Raw genomic sequence first — 16978 nt, forward strand, 5'->3', positions numbered from 1 at the left:
CTGCACCCTCGGTAAATGAATAAAGTTTTGGCACTTATGCACAGAATGTAAGCAGTTTTGTTTGAAAGATCATCTGGCTTTGTGTTTTGGAGTGCAGTTCGGGTGCTGACTAACCAGGAATGTGAATTTGCCTCTGCTACAAGGGACAGAAGTTTGCTGAAAATCTGATCCATTCTTAGTTTTATGGACTTAGGTTTTACTTGAGGTAATTTCTGCTCTCCAGTTGTCTTAAGGAACCAAAAATCACGATCCTTCTCCTGCTTCTCCTAATCCTAGCAGCTGAACAGCATCATGCACTGGAATGTTTCTCTACTTCTTGTGGTTAAATCAGAATGTCAGAAAGAAGCACTGGGTTTTGACTACAAACAGAGTCCTACAGCCACTGAGCACAGGCATTTTATCTGAGTGTGCTGAGTTCTTGATGCTGAGAAACAAAGCAGTAGCTGAACAGCTGCTGTGTAATAACCTGCCTGCTTTCCTCCGTGGCTCATCCTGCGACTGACGCTTAAACTCATTCTCATTTGTTAGACTTCACTGGTTTTGCTCATCACCTGGGAGCTGACTCTGCACAGACCTTACTTAGAGCAGTAGAGTACCATGCTGGTCTGGATTTTCTTACATTGTTTGTAGTCTAATTTTTGTGGTTTTCAAGCACTGTGAGGAACCTCTTGAGATAGAACATCAGAATGCAAACTTTGCTTTGGATACTCATTCCCTCCTCTTGCAGACTCTCCCTGTCTTTGGCTGGTGGGAGATGCTCCCTGTGCCACTTCTCCTTTTCCTGACCCTCAATAGAGCATGGCTCACCCCTGGCCTTTTCTGTTGAGTGGGTTCATGTCTGCCATCCTCCATGTAGTCATTGCATGGAGAGGGGATCAAAGACAACTCCATCATCCATCTAAAGAAAGAAATCTAAGCAAGAATGTTTCCATCTCTGATATTTCCTCAGTTAAGCTTTGCATGTCTCTTTTTCCCTCTCTCATGGTCCTATTCTTGTGTTGACCAACCTGCAAAGAGGTGTAGGATATTCTTTAAAACTGCTTTTAAACCCTTTAAAAGTTTTTGCATGTAGTTTGATAGATGAAGATAAGGATAAACATTAATGTCCATAAATCCATGGGACCTGATGGGGTGCACCCGCGGGTGCTGAGAGAGCTGGCGGAGGTTATTGCTAAGCCGCTCTCTGTAATTTTTCAAAGGTCTTGGAGAACTGGGGAGGTGCCTGAAGACTGGAGGATGGCCAATGTCACCCCAGTCTTCAAAAAGGGCAAGAAGGATGACCCGGGTAATTATAGGCCAGTCAGCCTCACCTCTGTCCCAGGGAAGGTGATGGAACAGCTTGTGCTGGATGCCATCTCCAGACAACTGGGAGTAAAGGAGGTCATCAGGAGTACTCAGCATGGGTTCACCAAGGGGAGGTCGTGCTCGACCAACCTGGTGGCCTTTTATGAAGATGTCACTGGCTGGGTGGACGGGGGGAGAGCGGTAGATGTAGTCTACCTTGATTTCAGTAAGGCTTTTGATACGGTCCCCCACGACATCCTTATAACAAAGCTGAGGAAGTATGGGATAGATGAGTGGACGGTGAAGTGGATCGAGAATTGGCTGACTGGCAGAGTGCAGAGGGTTGTCGTTGGCGGTGCGGTGTCTGGCTGGAGGCCTGTGACTAGTGGTGTCCCCCAGGGGTCTGTGCTGGGTCCAGTCTTGTTCAACATCTTCATCAACGACCTTGATGAGGGGATAGTGGCCACCCTCAGCAAGTTTGCTGATGACACGAAGCTGGGAGGATTGGCTGACACGCCTGAAGGCTGTGCGGCTATTCAGAGAGACCTGGACAGGCTGGAGAGCTGGGCAGTAAGAAACCGGATGAGGTTTAACATAAGCAAGTGTAGAGTCTTGCATCTAGGTAGAAATAATTGCATACACCAGTACAGGTTGGGGGAAGAGCTGCTGGAGAGGAGCTCTGCTGAGAGGGACCTGGGCGTCCTGGTGGACGACAGGTTGGCCATGAGCCAGCAGTGTGCCCTTGTAGCCAAAAAGGCCAATGGCATTCTGGGGTGCATTAAAAAGAGCGTAGCCAGCAGGTCAAGGGAGGTGATCCTCCCCCTCTACTCTGCCCTGGTGAGGCCTCATCTGGAGTACTGTGTCCAGTTCTGGGCTCCCCAGTACAAAAAAGACAGGGATCTCTTGGAAAGAGTCCAGCGGAGGGCCACAAAGATGGTGAAGGGCCTGGACCATCTCCCCTACGAGGAGAGACTTAGGGAACTGGGTCTGTTTAGCCTTGAGAAAAGAAGGCTGAGAGGGGACTTGATCCAGGTTTATAAATACCTGAAGTGTGGGAGCCATAGTGGCGAGGCTGGTCTCTTTTCAGTAGTGCGTGGGGACAGGACTAGGGGCAATGGGCTGAAACTTCAGCATAGGAAGTTCCGCATGAATGTGCGCAAGAACTTCTTTACGGTGAGGGTGACGGAGCACTGGAACAGGCTGCCCAGGGAGGTGGTGGAGTCTCCTTCTCTGGAGATATTCAAGACTCGCCTGGACGCCTACCTGTGCGACGTGGTGTAGGGAGCCTGCTTTGGCAGGGGGGTTGGACTCGATGATCTCTAGAGGTCCCTTCCAACCCCTATAATTCTGTGATTCTGTGATTCTGTGATTCTGTGACACGACGTGTTACAATAGCTGCACGCCAGCCCGGATGCTCCAATAGGCATTTTCAGGTGATGGCAGCCTTAGATGTTCCTTCCACTCATAGCAGCATATTAAAAGCCCATCTTCTAAGCTGACTCCAGCTCCACAGCAACCACTGTGACACGGTGCTGGGTTCCGGAGCGCTGAGCCCTCAGGAGTGAGACCCAAGACTGCCTGCCCCATCTGTATCCAGGGCCTATGAACAGCATGGCCAGCAAGTTTGGGCTTATCCAGCTGGGCAGTTGTGTGGAGATCAAGCGCAGCAGTGGGAGCCCACATCAGGCCGTAGTGACGAAACTCCATGAAAGCACCTCCAGTATCACTGTGGAATGGCTTGAGAAGGGAATCAGAAAGGCCAAACAGGTGGATCTCCAGGTCATCTTTGACCTCAACCCTCAACTAGCCCCAAGGAGCAGATCGACAAGCAATGCCGAGACCTTGCTGCCAGCCAGAAGGAAGTGGAGCCCAGTGAGTGAAAGGCGGCCACAGCCCATCAATGTGGAGGAGTGTTGGGACAGCGGGAGCCCTGTGGTTGCCCAGCCTCAGTCCACAACCAGGTGGGCATCACCATGCATGTGGCAGATGGAAAGGCTGCCGAAACAGCAGGAATACCATCAGCTGGATGTGCAGGAGAAGCCAGTTCAGAAGGACAGCACGTCACTCCGTGCCAGGACTGACATAGTGGCCATGATCCAGGAGTGCCGCAACCACCTGAATGGTAAAACGCCGTGGACCTCCATGCCATGTCAGCCGCGCCGCATCAGTGTGTGCATCCGCAAGCGGCCCCTGAACCAGCGGGAGGTCGAGCTCAATGACACTGATGTGGTGACAGTGTCCTGCCAGGGCATGGTGACTGTGCATGAAGCCAAGCAGAAGTTGGATCTCACACAGTATCTGAACAACCAGGTCTTCCGCTTTGACCATGCCTTTGATGGCCATGCTGCCAATGAGTTGGTGTACAGGCACACCGCCCAGCCCCTTGTGGATATCATCTTCCAGGGGGGCATGGCCACCTGCTTTGCCTATGGCCAGACGGGCAGCGGCAAGACACACACCATGCGGGGAAGCATCACTAGCAAAGGAATCTATGTCCTGGTCGCTGAGGATGTCTTCCGCTGGCTGCAGTACCCTAATTACCAGAAACTGGAGCTTGGGGTCTACGGGGCCTTCTTTGAGATTTATAGAGGCAAAGTGTTTGACCTGCTGAATGGGAAGAAGCAGCTGAGGGTGCTAGAAGATGGTCAGAAGCAGACCCACGTGGTAGGGCTGTGTGAAGAAGAGGTCACCAGCGTGGAAGATGCCGTCAGGCTGATTGAAACAGGCAGCAACTGCCGCATGGCAGGCCAGACTTCAGCCAACACTCAGTCCTCCCGGAGCCATGCCATCTTCCAGATCATGCTCAAGAGGAGAGGACAGCTGTATGCCAAATTTTCCCTAATTGATCTGGCTGGGAATGAAAGAGGAGCTGATGTCACAACTGCAGACAAGCGAACGAGGCTGGAGGGGGCTGACATTAATAAAAGCCTCTTGGCACTCAAGGAATGTATCAGGGCATTGGGGCTTAACAAAGCCCACACCCCATTCAGGGCTAGCAAGCTCACCCAAGTCCTGAGGGACTCTCTTATAGGAGAAAACTCATACACCTGCATGATTGCCACTGTCTCTCCAGGAATAAGATCCTGTGAGCACACCCTTAACACCCTGCGGTATGCCAACCGTGTGAAGGAGCTGGTTGTGGATTTAAATTCCCTCAAACAGCCTTTCCAGGTTGTGTCCAGCTTACCACAACAGCAGCAGTTTGGGGTGCAGGCAGACAGGGGAGCGTTACCCAAGGCACTTACTCTGAATGGCAAGGGGGACAACCTGAAAAAGAGAAAAGAGATAAATGAGGAAACAGTTACGGAGAAGCATCAGAAATCTCTGCGATGGTTGAAAGAACTCTTACAGGTTTCTGAAAGAACAGTCAGGAATGTGGATATATATGCTGCACAGTTTGAGTCATTCCTGGATCAAGAAATTGGCATCCTGACTGAGATTCGAGAAAAGGTCAGATTATCCCAAAGGAGGATACAGGACAAGGAGGAACAGGACAGGAACCAGAGCTGCACTAAGAGGTCCCGTGCAATGTAAGCTGTGCCAGAACCCCAGCTTCTGAGGCTGGTGGGTGCAGAGAGCTGTTCGCTGCCACTGCTTCATCTGCCCATCAATTGTAGTGCTTATGAAACATTAAATGGCATCTGCCTGAACATTCTGGTTGAGTTTTTATTCCTTGAAAATAGTAGTTGAAACCTGTAGGAGAATAGCCCTGTTGTTTTTTGCCAGGTGTTTTTCATTGCAGCAAGTTAAACTCTGCAGTTGTGAGGATCTAACCTGTAGGAAAAGCTAAGAATTTACAGAGAATATATCTCACATCATGTGGGCAGGTTTCCCCTCTCGCGCCTGTAAAATTATATGCATATATACACACACACACAGATATTCGTCAGTACCTGCCTAGATGTGGCCCCTCAAGGGTTCTGTCAAAATCCAACAAGAGAAAAGTTGCATTCCCAGGTTAGGAGGAGAAGCTGTGCCTGCAGGGCTTGCAGAGGGAAGCAGCAGGATGGTGCCCGGTATCGGAGACCTGATGAGTGCATCCATCAGTGCTCCATCTGATGCAGTGCATATCAGTGCAAGTGCTGCTCATGGTGTGAGGCAGTGCTTCCTCCCAATGGCATGCCCTGCAAAACTCGCTCTTCTTAGGGGTTAAAGCATCAAGCTCATATCTATGCGTGTTATTGAAGAAAGAAATTAATTAGTGTAAGTTCTTGAAAAGGTAAATAAGTGGAAGAAATTAAATAGTATAAATTGTATCTAATTAGTTGGTGGTAATCTCCCTGTTTTCTCACACTGTCTAATCTCTCTCTGGCTGTTGGTCCCATCCACCCATTTATCCTGCTGAGCAGTTGAATCATCTGATCCAGTGGGTGAGGAAGTCAATGGAAGGACTTGAGCAGGCTTTCAAAGAGGCCAGGAATTTGCTTTCAATGATGAAATTATTAGACACCGAGTGTTGTTTAAATGCCGGTCATCTCCTAGCAGTAATAATATGCTGTGCTTTTCAGCTTCAGTGCACCTTGCAAGCATTTGTGTGTTGGTATTCTGCTTGTTTCGGCATTCCTGGTTTCAGCAGCCTGTAGCGTTCAGAGATGCAATGAGACATAGGTACTACTTGCCAGATTAAGATACAGGTGTGTTGTATGCAGGGATTTACAACAGAAGGGTTTTCTCCTTTCTAGAAGTGTTGCTGAGGTTCCTCCCCTGGCATTTCCCTTGGATTCTTCTATGTGAGGTGCTGGACTCCGCAATGGACCAGGTGTAAAGGCCTGGTACCCGTGGTGTGGGGCCGTCTGTGGGAGCACGCTGGCTCCGCAGTCCCTTGGAAGTGGCACGGTCACTTCCAGCTGGTGCAGGACGTGTCTCCCATGCAGGGCACATGGTAGGTTTGCTCTTTGGGCTGTCGCCGTGCTTGCTCCAGGTCTAAGTTCTTGCTATTCTCAGCTGCGGCCGTGCATTAGTTATAAATCATTAGCATGAACTGTTTTGGCAAAAGGGCTATGAATTAATTGAGTTGGGCACAGTTCTAGAAACACGGTGTTAATGAGCTGGAACAAAGTCTTACCAGGGTGCGGTGGTTTGCGGTGAGTAGGAAAATGAATTTTATTCTTTGTTTATACTCACATTCGGGGGGCTGCTCACATGAAGCTCACAGTGACTCATGAGCACACCCTGCTGCTGTTTAAAGCAGATGCAAAACGAATTAACTAAATTAGCCTGTCTTCATTTTTCGTGGTTACACGATGCGTTGATTGACCTCTTTTCTTTCATTGATTATCTTCATTTACGTGTTTTCCTTTGCTTTCTAAACCTAACTCCTGTTTATATAGAGAGTGCAAAACCCATTCTGTCTATTCCCTGTACTTTAGGTATGACACTGTGTCTGGCTTCCATGAGTTTGTAGCTGCAGGACCCCTCTGTTCTTGGGATCTGGAAATGTTGGTTAGGCGTATTCACACGCATACACAGGGCACAGCCTGTCCAGGTGCAAAGGCTTCATGAAAATTCTTTCTAGTTTTTACTGGACCAGACATGCTTTTGTAATGAACCCAGAATCACATGAGTGTGCTGAGCTTTAGGTTTGCATTGCTCTGGTGACCACGGGTGTTCAATTAAATGAAGATTGCTAATTAACTATAGTAAGGTCAGCCATTCACTTAGCCTGTTAAACATCTGAAACACTTCTATGGGATGCATTTCTGTTTATAACTGTCTGTAGCTGACTGAACAAGCAAAGCAACTGTTGTCTAGACAGAGCATGGCTAATCCAGTCATTTTTTGCCTGATGATTGACCATAACTACTGCTACTCTGTTACGCTGTGAGGATTTAAACCTGCTTTCTTCTTACCTTTGTCACTTCTAGGGGAGATTTCACTGTTGCTTTTACTGTGAGACAAAATTCCTAGGAGTTTTACCTGCCTCCTCTGCTTTGTATGGCCTCTGCTTGGCCTGAGTGTTTCACGAGGACCAAACATGTATATCTGTATATATCCTCTGTCAGCAATTGACAGTAGTGACCACAAACATAGGGATGTAGTTCATATGTATACATATATATACATATATATATAGCTCTTATTTTTCAGTGGCTGTTTTCCTAGTTCTGAGCTTAGGACGATAGAGCCTGGAACAGCTTTGGCTGTAGAACAGGTTCTTATTTTCCACACTCCTTAGAGTTTGCTGGTTCATTTTGTTGGATCCATGCTGCAGTGTGTTCATGGTTTGATTCAGCTTATCTGCTGAACTCCTTGTTAGGTGTTCTCCTTGTTTGTTCCAACTCTCACATGTTCTCCTTGAAGGTTTGAATTCCCTCTGTCTAAGGCAGCTGGATGGCCAAGTGTTCCCTTGAATGAACAGGGCAGTTCAACCCATAACCCGATGCATATCAGCTGAAAAACAAAATCGATTCCTCCACTAGTTTTCTGAAATATTCAATAGCTTCCCCCTCTGCTTTCACATTCACGTGCCTTCCATCTGCTTCTTCCATTCAAACTGCCTTTTTCGCTGTGACTCTCGTGTTGTCCCGCAGTAATACGTGTCTCACAAAGCACAGTTTTTTTCCATTCTTCTAGTACTTTCTGGAGTTACTTAATGCTTGGAATCATACTTGTGAGTTTGGCAGCAGAACAGATTTGGAAAGGTGCAACTGAAATTCTTCCAAGCTGGAAGACCATTAAATATCTGTATATATTTAGTGAGACACACTCTTGTGTATGTTTATGTGATAGGAAACAAGTGAGGTACAACCCAGAAGAGCCCCAAATTCCCAGCTGCAGCATCTGCAATTCCCAGTTCAGTTCTGAGGTGTCAGGCAAAATGGGGGCTGTGATGAATGGATCAAAATAACCTGTACCCTGCAAAGGCAATCTGGGAGAACAAGCCGCCTTCTGGTCCTGCCTCTGCAGCAGGCGCTGTGCAATTTGTTCAATTTAGCATCAAGGAAGCAGGGCTGAATCTAGCCCTGTATTTTTGGCTTTATTATTATCGGAGTCTTACAGCTCAGCCTGTTACCATGAGGCGAGCTCACAAGGCATTACTCAGATTTCTCTGTCTTTCTGCTCAGACAAAGCCCAAGGCAGCTGGGATTTTCCAGAGGAGAGACTGACTGTTGTCGCTAATAACAGCTTCAGTCAGCAACATATACTTAGTGATGTACATCAATATTTCTACTTTCACAGATGCTTTGATTTTGCATTTTGGATATCGTTGTGTCCAGGAATGTGTTTAATCTTGGAGCTCCAAAAGTACGTGTAAAACACTGAATTTTCATACCTACACTTCTCAAACTGGGCATCTGTGGCTGAAATTCCTCTGTGCTGTCAGGCAGCATTGTATTGCACACCGTACCATTTCCTAGTTTGTCCCAGAACCCTGCGATTCTTTGAAACACGCACTGCAGCCATGATTTGTGGGGTATTTGAATCATTTTCCTTTTATTTTTCTACAGAAGCAGGTAATATCTCACAGGGTACGTTGAAAGACATTATGTTTTGAAGAAATGCACCTGGTATTCTGCCTCTCTCCCCGCTTTAACACTACAAGGAATACCTGATGCAAACAATGTTGTTATTCCTCGGAATGTTCCTTGAAGCTTTCTCTTATTTCTACCTTTATATTGAGTCCTTCTTCTTGTGCCCTCCTAATCATTTCCTCAGCAAGAGGCTGGGATGTGACATGAGAGGAGATGATTTCAAATGAAGAGGAAAAAAATACACCGAAGAGAAAAGCTGAGATGCTGTTTACATGCGGAACTTTCAGTAGAGAGGTAAACAAGCAAAGGAAGGTTTGATTCTGCATCACAGTGTTGTCCAAACAGCAAGCAGGGACGCGTCTACAAACTAGAACGAGAATTCCTGGCAATTCCGTCAGGCACAGGGCTGGCTGCAGAGTTGCCCTCCTCATTTCAATGCTGTTTTGAGGCTCAGCAGCAAAATGCAAGCACCCTGAAGCAAACAGGAGGAAGGAGAACACAAGACCAAGTGCGTGGTCTCTACCATGCCCAATAGGAGCCATATTTCTGCTCCCTTTGTTGGAAAGGAGGGATCAGCTCATCCTGTGAGCCCTGGCTGTATCCACTCATTCAATTCAGAAGAAGCTTTTATTGAATGAGATCAGTTTTGAATGGCTGATTCTGCACCCTCGGTAAATGAATAAAGTTTTGGCACTTATGCACAGAATGTAAGCAGTTTTGTTTGAAAGATCATCTGGCTTTGTGTTTTGGAGTGCAGCTCGGGTGCTGACTAACCAGGAATGTGAATTTGCCTCTGCTACGAGGGACAGAAGTTTGCTGAAAATCTGATCCATTCTTAGTTTTATGGACTTAGGTTTTACTTGAGGTAATTTCTGCTCTCCAGTTGTGTTAAGGAACCAAAGATCACGATCCTTCTCTTCCTTCTCCTAATCCTAGCAGCTGAACAGCATCATGCACCGGAATGTTTCTCTACTTCTTGTGGTTAAATCAGAATGTCAGAAAGAAGCACTGGGTTTTGACTACAAACAGAGTCCTACAGCCACTGAGCACAGGCATTTTATCTGAGTGTGCTGAGTTCTTGATGCTGAGAAACAAAGCAGTAGCTGAACAGCTGCTGTGTAATAACCTGCCTGCTTTCCTCCGTGGCTCATCCTGCGACTGACGCTTAAACTCATTCTCATTTGTTAGACTTCACTGGTTTTGCTCATCACCTGGGAGCTGACTCTGCACAGACCTTACTTAGAGCAGTAGAGTACCGTGCTGGTCTGGATTTTCTTACATTGTTTGTAGTCTAATTTTTGTGGTTTTCAAGCACTGTGAGGAACCTCTTGAGATAGAACATCAGAATGCAAACTTTGCTTTGGATACTCATTCCCTCCTCTTGCAGACTCTCCCTGTCTTTGGCTGGTGGGAGATGCTCCCTGTGACACTTCTCCTTTTCCTGACCCTCAATAGAGCATGGCTCACCCCTGGCCTTTTCTGTTGAGTGGGTTCATGTCTGCCATCCTCCATGTAGTCATTGCATGGAGAGGGGATCAAAGACAACTCCATCATCCATCTAAAGAAAGAAATCTAAGCAAGAATGTTTCCATCTCTGATATTTCCTCAGTTAAGCTTTGCATGTCTCTTTTTCCCTCTCTCATGGTCCTATTCTTGTGTTGACCAACCTGCAAAGAGGTGTAGGATATTCTTTAAAACTGCTTTTAAACCCTTTAAAAGTTTTTGCATGTAGTTTGATAGATGAAGATAAGGATAAACATTAATGTCCATAAATCCATGGGACCTGATGGGGTGCACCCGCGGGTGCTGAGAGAGCTGGCGGAGGTTATTGCTAAGCCGCTCTCTGTAATTTTTCAAAGGTCTTGGAGAACTGGGGAGGTGCCTGAAGACTGGAGGATGGCCAATGTCACCCCAGTCTTCAAAAAGGGCAAGAAGGATGACCCGGGTAATTATAGGCCAGTCAGCCTCACCTCTGTCCCAGGGAAGGTGATGGAACAGCTTGTGCTGGATGCCATCTCCAGACAACTGGGAGAAAAGGAGGTTATCAGGAGTACTCAGCATGGGTTCACCAAGGGGAGGTCGTGCTCGACCAACCTGGTGGCCTTTTATGAAGATGTCACTAGCTGGGTGGACGGGGGGAGAGCGGTAGATGTAGTCTACCTTGATTTCAGTAAGGCTTTTGATACGGTCCCCCATGACATCCTTATAACAAAGCTGAGGAAGTATGGGATAGATGAGTGGACGGTGAAGTGGATCGAGAATTGGCTGACTGGCAGAGTGCAGAGGGTTGTCGTTGGCGGTGCGATGTCTGGCTGGAGGCCTGTGACTAGTGGTGTCCCCCAGGGGTCTGTGTTGGGTCCAGTCTTGTTCAACATCTTCATCAACGACCTTGATGAGGGGATAGTGGCCACCCTCAGCAAGTTTGCTGATGACACGAAGCTGGGAGGATTGGCTGACACGCCTGAAGGCTGTGCGGCCATTCAGAGAGACCTGGACAGGCTGGAGAGCTGGGCAGTAAGAAACCGGATGAGGTTTAACATAAGCAAGTGTAGAGTCTTGCATCTTGGTAGAAATAATTGCATACACCAGTACAGGTTGGGGGAAGACCTGCTGGAGAGGAGTTCTGCTGAGAGGGACCTGGGCGTCCTGGTGGACGACAGGTTGGCCATGAGCCAGCAGTGTGCCCTTGTAGCCAAAAAGGCCAATGGCATACTGGGGTGCATTAAAAAGAGCGTAGCCAGCAGGTCAAGGGAGGTGATCCTCCCCCTCTACTCTGCCCTGGTGAGGCCTCATCTGGAATACTGTGTCCAGTTCTGGGCTCCCCAGTACAAAAAAGACAGGGATCTCTTGGAAAGAGTCCAGCGGAGGGCCACAAAGATGGTGAAGGGCCTGGACCATCTCCCCTACGAGGAGAGACTTAGGGAACTGGGTCTGTTTAGCCTTGAGAAAAGAAGGCTGAGAGGGGACTTGATCCAGGTTTATAAATACCTGAGGTGTGGGAGCTATAGTGGCGAGGCTGGTCTCTTTTCAGTAGTGCGTGGGGACAGGACTAGGGGCAATGGGCTGAAACTCCAGCATAGGAAGTTCCGCACGAATGTGCGCAAGAACTTCTTTACGGTGAGGGTGACGGAGCACTGGAACAGGCTGCCCAGGGAGGTGGTGGAGTCTCCTTCTCTGGAGATATTCAAGACCCGCCTGGACGCCTACCTGTGCGACGTGGTGTAGGGAGCCTGCTTTGGCAGGGGGGTTGGACTCGATGATCTCTAGAGGTCCCTTCCAACCCCTATAATTCTGTGAAAGCCAGGATGGAATTGCACACATGTGTGTGTTTGCACAGGGCTGCACAGAGCACATCCCCCTATTGTCCACCCTATAGACATATCCCCCTGTATCAGAGAATCAGAATGGCCTGGGTTGCAAAGGACCGCAGCGATCATCTAGTTTCAACACCCTTGCTGGGTGCTGGGATGCCAACCACCATACCGGGCTGCCCACAGCCACATCCAGCCTGGCCTTGAATGCCTCCAGTGATGGGGCATCCACAACTTCCTTGGGCAACCTGTTCCAGTGTGTCACCACCCTCTGAGCAAAAAACATCTTCCTAAGATCCAACCTAAACCTCCCCTGTCTCAGTTTAAAACCATTCCCCCTTGTCCTATCACTATCCACCCTCATAAACAGCCCTTCTCCCTCCTGTTTGTGCGCTCCCTTCAAGTACTGAAAGGCCACAATGAGGTCTCCCCGCAGCCTTCTCTTCTCTAGGCTAAACAAGCCCAGATCCCTCAGCCTTTCCTCATAGGAGAGCTGCTCCAGCCCTCTCATCATCACAGTGGCTCTCCTCTGGACCAACCCCAACAGCTCCACATCCTTCCCAGGCCTGGACACAGTACTGCCAAGAGGACCTCACAAGAGCTGAGTAGGAGGGGACAATCACCTCCCTCTCCCTGCTGGCCACCCCTTTTTCAGTGCAGCCCAGAACACACGTGGATGTATCTTTTTTCATACTTAGATTCCCATCTATGTACATATATAGACCACACCTACACCCCCACCATCTGCTAGAACTCCATATTCCTCCCCATAGCACCCAACAGCCCCCAGGAGCCCCATATCACCCTAAGGCCCCCACAACCCTCTCTCTCTCTAGACACCACCCCTTCAAGCCCCATACCTGCCCATATCCTCCAATAGCTCCCCACAACCCCTACACACCCTCATAGCCCCCTAGAGCCCCTAGTCCTCCTATGGCCCACCACAGCCCCATATTCCCCCTAGAGTCCCCCTCAACTCTCTGTAGGCCTTTACAGCCCCTGCACAGCTCCCTACAGTCTTATATGACTACCTAGAGTCCCCCCACAGCCCCCTACTTTCCTATATCCCCCAGTGGCCCCCCCACATCCCTCTACGACCCCTGAAGAAAAATCAAAACTAGAGCGGTGCACTTAGAAAGAGACCATTGAAAACAAATGCAAATGCACACCTGCACAGGCTCACAGGGAAAACTCCAAGAGAAGCAATCTACACAGAGAGATGCTTTCCCTAGCTGCCCCCCTCAGCTCCATATCCCCCCTTTCCCCCCTCCCAGTCCCATATCCCCCCTCTGGCCCTCCCCACACAGCCCCATATCCCCCTCTGCCCATCCCTCCCAGTCCCATACCGCGTTCTCCCCCCCCCCAGCCCTCTCCCCGCACCAGTGCCGTTCTCCCCGCACTCCGGCGGAGCTGTCCTCAGCACTCGTTCCGTGGTGCCGGTTTCCGTCCCGGTGCAGCTCGCACAGCCCCGGCTGCCGCGCCGGTCCCGTTCGGCCTCGGACCGGGCTGCGGGAGCCGCGCTCTGTGTGGAGCCGCCCCTCCAACGGCCGGGACGCAACGCTGGTTCCCGCGCACTGCGGCTCAGCCAATCGGAGCCGGCGGAGCTGCCGCTGCCCAATGGGAGGCCGGGGGAGGGGCGGACACCGGTCAGGGTGAGCAGCAGTGACGGCCCGGGAAGCACAACAGAGGTCTGCAGCCAGCAGTGCTCGCTCGGCAGGATTACAGAAGACAGCCATGGAACCAAATGCTGAGTGCCCTGTGACACTGCCCTGCCACACAGCTGGAGAATTGCCCACAGGAATTAGCACTTACTGAGCCATCCGTGACTGGAACATGGTGTAGAGATCTCAGCTTGGGTGACAGCTCGTTGCACAAATGGTCGATGTTCATACTCTCATGCCATGCAGCAAGCACAACATTGGGTTTTTGAACTAGGCTTTACAGCACTTTTCTGGGCATGTGATACTTACTGCATAAGTGATTGCATCTGTCATGAGCAGCCTGTTTTCTGTCTTGTCATGGATAGTTACCTGGTCTATTAGGCAATGATGCACTTGATAAGTACAAAGGTGTTAATGTCTTAATATTCTGTTTCTACTCAGAATACTGACCAAAGGAATAAGTTTGATGTCAGCAGTGGAGAAGCTGTGGGAAAAGATGGCAAAGTCTTGGAGATGGTGTCTCAGTAAGTATGCTGGGAGTGGGGGGGGAATAAAGGATGCTTCTTTCTTGCAATTTGCCACCCTCACATCTGGTCATGTTACACAGGATGTTAGTTACACAGGATCACGGAATACCGGCATCTTCACCATCTTGCAGTTCTTAAAACAGAAGTTTCTTAGGCACTTTTTGCTCTGAGATAGAAATTCAGAGAAGAGTAACATTTATTTATTTGTTTGTTTGTGTGCTTACTTACTAAATGCATGAAATAAATTAGTTGTGTTTCGATTTAAAGCAGTGTTTTTAAATGCATCAATCCCCATGATGAATGCAAAGAATTAGCTAGTCCCTTGCAAACTAAAGCAAGCTTTCTCCAATAGTTTGAATGCTGATGTATCATCCTTTCCGTGAGTGGAAAGTATTGAGTGTTTAAGCAACAGGAATAAATGTTTGTTCTTAAAGCGTAGTTAAGCATTTGAGTGTGAGGAGAAAAAAAAACAACATTCCAGTGTGGGTGGTTTAATGTATATTTTAATTAATAAGTGTTTCCTGTATTCAGTGGAGAAATGGCAGATGTGGTGTGACAGGAGAAATGTCCTTTACAGGAGAGTTAATAACAAAAACACCTTGTCTTTTTACTTAGTCCTTTTAAAGAAGGTGAAGGATGACTATACAAGGTTTGATCAGACATAAAAACACTTCAGCATTTAGTTCTGTTATTATCTTCCTTGCTTTATAACGTGGCTCTCGGTGTAAAGGCATAGAAGAAGGTGGTAGTTGTAGATACATCTTGTATTTGTACGCCAGTAAGATTAGTAAGTTATTGTTATATTCTTATAAAGTTCCCGATACCTTTCATAGCCTTTGTTAAATTAGGTTGTTCTGCCTCTAGAGCAGCTACGAATTTGAGAAGTGCCTCTGTGAGTCAGAAGAAGATCTGTAGCGTAGTATCCCATTTCCAGTGGGGAAAGAAAAGAACGGTGCAAGCATACATTTTTACTTCTCAAGCACTTCTACTGTCTCCATGGACTTAGCAGTGCATAGCTCTGCTTTATGGAAATGTATGTGATTTAGTGCTTAAAAAGGAAAACATATTTGCCTTAAGAGCCTTCCAATGTAAGATCCATAAGTACACAAGATGTATTCTGTATTTTTCCAGGTCTAATGACATGGCTGGTTCACAAGAAGGCAGCAAAGAGAGTGTGCTGAAACCAGCACCTTTCAAAAGAGGCCGAGTGCAGAAACCCAAACCAAACTAGAAAGAACTGTTGCATGGAGAAAAGACCACGGACATGAAAAAGATCCTGAAGAGGAGGAAGCTGAAGGTGGAGAAGCAGAAGGATGTGCGTTACACCATGTGAATGAAAGCAAGGATTCGTGCCACAAAGATGTAAGCTTCTCAAGCAGCTGCATAGATGTATTTTTGCTGGGCAGTGGTAAGAAAGATTTACCACTTAATCTGCAAGCATGGTGTTTGTGTGTCTTATTCCTTCCAGTTAAACTGAACTGTCATAGAGTTTTCTGGTGCTTGTAATTAGATTCCGCTTTCTGTGGAGACAGAGATTATATTTCACTGATGTTTTTGTTGGTGGTGGTGGTGATACCAGATTTGAAAAGAGAAGTGCTGAACAGAAAGGATAATGTTGAAAAAAAAAACATTTCAGATGGAATGTATGCAGAAAAATAACAAATTTTTATCTTTAAAGTATTCGGGGATTTTAGCTGATGAACAAAAAAAAAGAACTTAATTTTTGAGGTGTTTTAATACGTGAATGAATAAAGTAAATATGTTTTCTTCCTTTCATTCCAAAAAAGAGATTGGCCAAAAATGTTTTTCTTACTAGAGTGGAACTTGTCTTCTTTTTAGGGAATGGCTGATGCTCCCAAGAAAAGCCCACAGCAGCTAAAAGCTGTTGAAGATGAGAAAGGACCTTCAGATGTCTTGAAAGATGCTTCAGATCTCAGTACAGGGTAAGATTATTTTTTAAGTGGAGAGATGGAGTGGAGGATGCGCTCCAGGTTGGACGTGTCTGTGACAAGTTCTCCTTTTGGTAAAGAAAAAGGTTAATGAATAAGAAATTAAGAAATGCTGTAGATCTGTTTTGCAGTTTTAGAAATTATGAGCTAGATGAAGGATTTGGTTAAATGTTTACGTTCCTCTCAAGGTTTGACTAGAAGTTGCAGCTGCTTTGAAACTGCTTCATTTTTCTTACATTTGCTGACCTGTCTTGAAGGTACAGGTTCTTGATGTTTGATGTGATCTGAGTTGATCTTTTTCATGACGTCCCTTCCTTTGCTCTCGTTCTAGCTTCTGCTGAAAATTAAATACAAGCATGTGAAATGTGATTGGAAGAATTCACCTTGTCCCATGCCATCAACTGCCTGTTTGGTTTTTTAGGGAGTCTGGTCCTGAGATCCAAGAAGACAAAACTGTTACTTCATCAGTTCAGTTACTGAGGAGTCGATTCCATAGACCAAAGCCAAATTTCAGAACAACAAGTAGGAAGGAAGAGATGGATATAAATAAAGGTGTATCGCAGGAGTGAAGTGAAGTGAAGTGATTAGGGAGCAACTAAAAGGAGATGGTCTTTTTGGACAGGAAGTGCTTTGAGCAGTGATTAGTACTGAGCTTTGTGGACATAAAGCTATCTCCTTTTTGGGTTTAGTACCATGACTTGCTTTTGCTCATATTTGTTTTTCCTATTTTTCAGAAAGCAGAAAACTGTGAAGTCCTGCAGTCATTGGAATCCT

General features: G+C 47.3%; 1 pseudogene; it reads left to right on the top strand.

Moving 5' to 3' along the window:
* Window positions 1–2895: 2895 nt before the first annotated feature.
* LOC140264430 (kinesin-like protein KIF2A pseudogene) lies at window positions 2896–4818 on the top strand (annotated as a pseudogene).
* Window positions 4819–16978: the final 12160 nt, after the last annotated feature.

This window comes from Excalfactoria chinensis, chromosome Z (assembly GCF_039878825.1).
Source record: "Excalfactoria chinensis isolate bCotChi1 chromosome Z, bCotChi1.hap2, whole genome shotgun sequence".
NCBI classification, from domain to species: Eukaryota; Metazoa; Chordata; class Aves; order Galliformes; family Phasianidae; genus Excalfactoria; species Excalfactoria chinensis.